Here is a 6,847-nt window from a genome sequence, read left to right as displayed (position 1 = left end):
CCGAAAAGGTGGCGAATATACATATAAATTATGGTAACTGATCCACTGAAACGGTGGTGGATATACAGGCAATTACGGTAACAGTATCGCTGAAATGTGGCGAATATACAGGTAATTACGGTTAACCGTACCATTGAAAAGGTGGCGAATATACAGGTAATTACGGTAACAGTACAGCTGAAATGTGGCGAATATACAGGTAATTATGGTAATTGTCCCACTGAAAAGGTGGCGAATATACACGTAAATTGCGGTAACTGTCCCACTGAAGAGGTGGCGAATATATACATATAATTACGGTAATTGTCCCGCAGAAAAGGTGGCGAATATAGAGGTAAATTACGGTAACTGTCCAACTGAAGAGGTGGCAAATATACCGGTAATTACGGTAAGAATACCGCTGAAATGTGGCGAATATACAGGTAATTATGGTACCAGTACAGCTGAAATGTGGCAAATATACAGGTAATTACGGTAACCGTACTGTAGAAAAGGTGGTGAATATACAGGTAATTACGGTAGCAGTACAGCTGAAACGTGGCGAATATACAGGTAATTACGGTAATTGTCCCACTGAAAAGGTGGCGAATATACACGTAAATTACGGTAATTGTCCCTCTGAAAAGGTAGCGAATATACAGGTAATTACGGTAATTGTCCCACTGAAAAGGTGGTGAATAGACATGTAAATTACGGTAATTCTCCGGGTGAAAAGGTGGCGAATATACACCTAAATTACGGTAACCGTACTGCTGAAAAGCTGGCGACTATACAAGTAAATTACGGTAATTGTCCAGCTGAAAAGGTGGCGAATATATACGTAGAATTACGGTAATTGTCCCGCCAAAAAGGTGGCGAATATAGACGTAATTTTCGCACTGAAAAGGTGGCGAATATATACATATAATTACGGTAACAGTATAGCTGAAATGTGGCCAATATACAGGTAATTACGGTAACCGTACTGTCGAAAAGGTGGTGAATATACAGGTAATTACGGTAATTGTCCCAATGAAAAGGTGGCGAATATATACGTATAATTACGGTAATTGTCCCACCGAAAAGGTGGCGAATATACATGTAAATTACGGTAACTGTGCCACTGATTTGGTGGCGGATATACAGGTAATTACGGTAACAGTACCGCTGAAATGTGGCGAATATACAGGCAATTACGGTAATTGTCCTGCTGAAAAGGTGGCGAATATACACGTAGAATTACGGTAATTGTCCCGCAAAAAGGTGGCGAATATAGAAGTAAATTATGGTAACTGTCCCACTGAAAAGGTGGTGAATATAGAGGTAATTACGGTAACAGTACTGCTGAAATATAGCGAATATACAGGTAATTACGGTAGCAGTACAGCTGAAATGTGGCGAATATACAGGTAATTACGGTAACCGTACCATTGAAAAGGTGGCGAATATACAGGTAATTACGGTAACAGTACCCCTGAAATGTGGCAAATATACAGGTAATTATGGTAATTGTCCCACTGAAAAGGTGGCGAATATACAGGTAATTAAGGTAGCAGTACAGCTGAAAAGTGGCGAATATACAGGTAATTATGGTAATTGTCCAACTGAAAAGGTGGCGAATATACAGGTAATTACGGTAACTGTACCATTGAAAAGGTGGCGAATATAGAGGTAATTACGGTAACAGTACCACTGAAATGTGGCGAATATACAGGTAATTACGGTAGCAGTACCGCTGAAAAGGTGGGGAACATGCAGGTAAATTACGGTAATTGTCCCGCTGAAAAGGTGGCGAATATATACGTATAATTACGGTAATTGTCCCACCAAAAAGGTGGCGAATATAGACGTAATTTTCGCACTGAAAAGGTGGCGAATATATACATATAATTACGGTAACAGTATAGCTGAAATGTGGCCAATATACAGGTAATTACGGTAATTGTCCCAATGAAAAGGTGGCGAATATATAGGTAATTACGGTAATTGTCCCACTGAAAAGGTGGTGAATATACACGTAAATTACGGTAATTCTCCGGGTGAAAAGGTGGCGAATATACACCTAAATTACGGTAACTGTACTGCTGAAAAGGTGGCGACTATACAGGTAAATTACGGTAATTGTCCCGCTGAAAAGGTGGCGAATATATACGTAGAATTACGGTAATTGTCCCACCAAAAAGTTGGCGAATATAGACGTAATTTTCGCACTGAAAAGGTGGCGAATATATACATATAATTACGGTAACAGTATAGCTGAAATGTGGCCAATATACAGGTAATTACAGTAACCGTACTGTAGAAAAGGTGGCGAATATACAGGTAATTACGGTAATTGTCCCAATGAAAAGGTGGCGAATAAACACGTAAATTACGGTAATTGTCACCCTGAAAAGGTGCCGAATATACAGGTAATTACGGTAACAGTACCGCTGAAATGTGGCGAATATAAAGGTAATTACGGTAGCAGTACCGCTGAAATGTGGCGAATATACAGGTAATTACGGCAGCAGTACCGCTGAAAAGGTGGGGAACATACAGGTAAATTACGGTAATTGTCCCGCTGAGAAGGTGGCGAATATATATGTATAATTACGGTAATTGTCCCAGTGAAAAGGTGGCGAATATACAGGAAATTACGGTAATAGTACCGCTGAAATGTGGCGAATATACAGGTAATTACGGTAGGAGTACAGCTAAAATGTGGCGAATATACAGGTAATTACGGTAACAGTACCGTTGAAAAGGTGGCGAATATACAGGTAATTACGGCAGCAGTAGTGCTGAAAAGGTCGGGAACATACAGGTAAATTACGGTAATTGTCCCGCTGAAAAGGTGGCGAATATATATGTATAATTACGGTGATTGTCCCACCGAAAAGGTGGCAAATATAGATGTAAATTACGGTAACTGTCCCACTGAAACGGTGGCGGATAAACAGGTAATTACGGTAACAGTACAGCTGAAATGTAGCGAATATACAGGTAATTACGGTAACCGTACCGTCGAAAACGGTGGCGGATATACCGGTAATTACGGTAACCGTACCATTGAAAAGGAGGTGAATATACAGGTAATTACGGTAACAGTACAGCTGAACTGTGGCGAATATACAGGTAATTACGGTAGCAGTACAGCTGAAAAGGTGGGGAACATACAGGTAAATTACGGTAATTGTCCCACTAAAAAGGTGGCGAATATATACGTAGAATTACGGTAATTGTCCCACCAAAAAGGTGGCGAATATAGACGTAATTTTCGCACTGAAAAGGTGGCGAATATATACATATAATTACGGTAACAGTATAGCTGAAATGTGGCCAATATACAGGTAATTACGGTAATTGTCCCAATAAAAAGGTGGCGAATATACACGTAAATTACGGTAATTGTCCCACTGAAAAGGTGGCGAATATACAGGTAATTACGGTAATTGTCCCACTGAAAAGATGGCGAATATACACGTAAATTACGGTAATTGTCCCACTGAAAAGGTAGCGCATATACAGGTAATTACGGTAATTGTCCCACTGAAAAGGTGGTGAATATACACGTAAATTACGGTAATTCTCCGGGTGAAAAGGTGGCGAATATACACCTAAATTACGGTAACTGTACTGCTGAAAAGGTGGCGACTATACAGGTAAATTACGGTAATTGTCCAGCTGAAAAGGTGGCGAATATATACGTAGAATTACGGTAATTGTCCCACCAAAAAGGTGGCGAATATAGACGTAATTTTCGCACTGAAAAGGTGGCGAATATACAGGTAATTACGGTAATTGTCCCAATGAAAAGGTGGCGAATACACACGTAAATTACGGTAATTGTCACCCTGAAAAGGTGCCGAATATACAGGTAATTACGGTAACAGTACCGCTGAAATGTGGCGAATATACAGGTAATTACGGCAGCAGTACTGCTGAAAAGGTGGGGAATATACAGGTAAATTACGGTAATTGTCCCGCTGAGAAGGTGGTGAATATATACGTATAATTACGGTAATTGTCCCAGTGAAAAGGTGGTGAATATACATGTAAATTACCGTAACTGTCCCACTGAAACGGTGGCGGATACAGGTAATTACGGTAACAGTACCGCTGAAATGTGGAGAATATACAGGTAATTACGGTAATTGTCCCGCAGAAAACGTAGCGAATATAGAGGTAATTACAGTAATTCTCCCGCTGAAAAGGTGGCGAATATATACATATAATTACGGTAATTGTCCCGCCGAAAAGGTGGCGAATATAGAGGTAAATTACGGTAACTGTCCAACTGAAGAGGTGGCGAATATACCGGTAATTACGGTAAGAATACCGCTGAAATGTGGCGAATATACAGGTAATTATGGTACCAGTACAGCTGAAATGTGGCAAATATACAGGTAATTACAGTAACCGTACTGTAGAAAAGGTGGTGAATATACAGGTAATTACGGTAGCAGTACAGCTGAAATGTGGCGAATATACAGGTAATTACGGTAATTGTCCCACTGAAAAGGTGGCGAATATACACGTAAATTACGGTAATTGTCCCTCTGAAAAGGTAGCGAATATACAGGTAATTACGGTAATTGTCCCACTGAAAAGGTGGTGAATATACACGTAAATTACGGTAATTCTCCGGGTGAAAAGGTGGCAAATATACACTTAAATTACGGTAACTGTACTGCTGAAAAGGTGGCGACTATACAGGTAAATTACGGTAATTGTCCCGCTGAAAAGGTGGCGAATATAGACGTAATTTTCACACTGAAAAGGTGGCGAATATATACATATAAATACGGTAACAGTATAGCTGAAATGTGGCCAATATACAGGTAATTACGGTAACCGTACTGTCGAAAAGGTGGCGAATATACAGGTAATTACGGTAATTGTCCCAATGAAAAGGTGGCGAATATATACGTATAATTACGGTAATTGTCCCACTGAAAAGGTGGCGAATATACACCTAAATTACGGTAACTGTGCCACTGATTCGGTGGCGGATATACAGGTAATTATGGTAACAGTACTGCTGAAATGTGGCGAATATACGGGCAATTACGGTAATTGTCCCACTGAAAAGGTGGCGAATATACACGTAAATTACGGTAATTGTCCCGCTGAAGACTTAGCGAATATACAGGTAATTAAGGTAATTGTCCCAGTGAAAAGGTGGCGAATATACACGTAAATTACGGTAACTGTCCCACTGAAGAGGTGGCGAATATATACGTATAATTACGGTAATTGTCCCTCTGAAAAGGTGGCGAATATAGAGGTAAATTACGGTAACTGTCCCACTGAAGAGATGGTGAATATACCGGTAATTACGGTAAGAATACCGCTGAAATGTGGCGAATATACAGGCAATTACGGTAATTGTCCCACTGAAAAGGTGGCGAATATACACGTAAATTACGGTAATTCTCCCGCTGAAAAGGTGGTGAATATACACGTAAATTACGGTAATTGTCCTGCTGAAAAGGTAGCGTATATACAGGTAATTACGGTAATTGTCCCACTGAAAAGGTGGCGAATATACATGTAAATTACGGTAATTGTCCCACTGAAAAGGTAGCGTATATAGCGGTAATTACGGTAATTGTCCCACTGAAAAGGTGGGGAATATACACGTAAATTACGGTAATTGTCCCGCTGAAAAGGTGGCGAATATATACGTATAATTACAGTAACTGTCCCGTCAAAAAGGTGGCAAATATACATGTAAATTATGGTAACAGTACCGCTGAAATGTGGTGCATATACAGGTAATTACGGTAACCATACAGTTTAACTTGTGGCGAATATACAGGTAATTACGGTAATTGTCCCTCTGAAAAGGTGGCGAATATACAGGAAATTACGGTAATAGTACCGCTGAAATGTGGCGAATATACAGGTAATTACGGTAGCAGTACAGCTAAAATGTGGCGAATATACAGGTAATTACGGTAACAGTACCGTTGAAAAGGTGGCGAATATACAGGTAATTACGGCAGCAGTAGTGCTGAAAAGGTCGGGAACATACAGGTAAATTACGGTAATTGTCCCGCTTAAAAGGTGGCGAATATATATGTATAATTACGGTGATTGTCCCACCGAAAAGGTGGCAAATATAGATGTAAATTACGGTAACTGTCCCACTGAAACTGTGGCGGATAAACAGGTAATTACGGTAATTGTCCCTCTGAAAAGGTGGCGAATATACACGTAAATTACGGTAATTGTCTCGCTGAAAAGATAGCGAATATACAGGTAATTACGGTAATTGTCCCACTCAAAAAGTGGCGACTATACAGGTAATTACGGTAACTGTCCCACTGAAGAGGTGGCGAATATATACGTAGAATTACGGTAATTGTCCCGTCGAAAAGGTGGCGAATATAGAGGTAATTACGGTAGCAGTACAGCTGAAATTTGGCGAATATACAGGTAATTACGGTAATTGTCCCACTGAAAAGGTGGCGAATATACACGTAAATTACGGCAATTGTCCTGCTGAAAAGATGGCGAATATACACGTAAATTACGGTAACCGTACCGCTGAAAAGATGGTGACTATACAGGTAAATTACGGTAATTGTCCCACTGAAAAGGTGGCGAGTATATACGTAGAATTACGGTAATTGTCCCGCCAAAAAGGTGGTGAATTTACAGGTAAATTACAGTAACTGTCCCACTGAAAATGTGGCGGATATACAGGTAATTACGGTAACAGTACCACTGAAATGTGGCGAATATAGAGGTAAATTACGGTAACTGTCCCACTAAAGAGGTGGCGAATATACCGGTAATTACGGTAACAGTACCGCTGAAATGGGCGAATATACAGGTAATTACGGTAATTGTCCCACTGAAAAGGTGGCGAATATAAACG

The sequence above is a fragment of the Streptopelia decaocto genome (assembly GCF_964273445.1).
Source record: "Streptopelia decaocto genome assembly, chromosome: Z".
Lineage (NCBI taxonomy): Eukaryota > Metazoa > Chordata > Aves > Columbiformes > Columbidae > Streptopelia > Streptopelia decaocto.
This window is presented reverse-complemented; position numbering follows the sequence as displayed.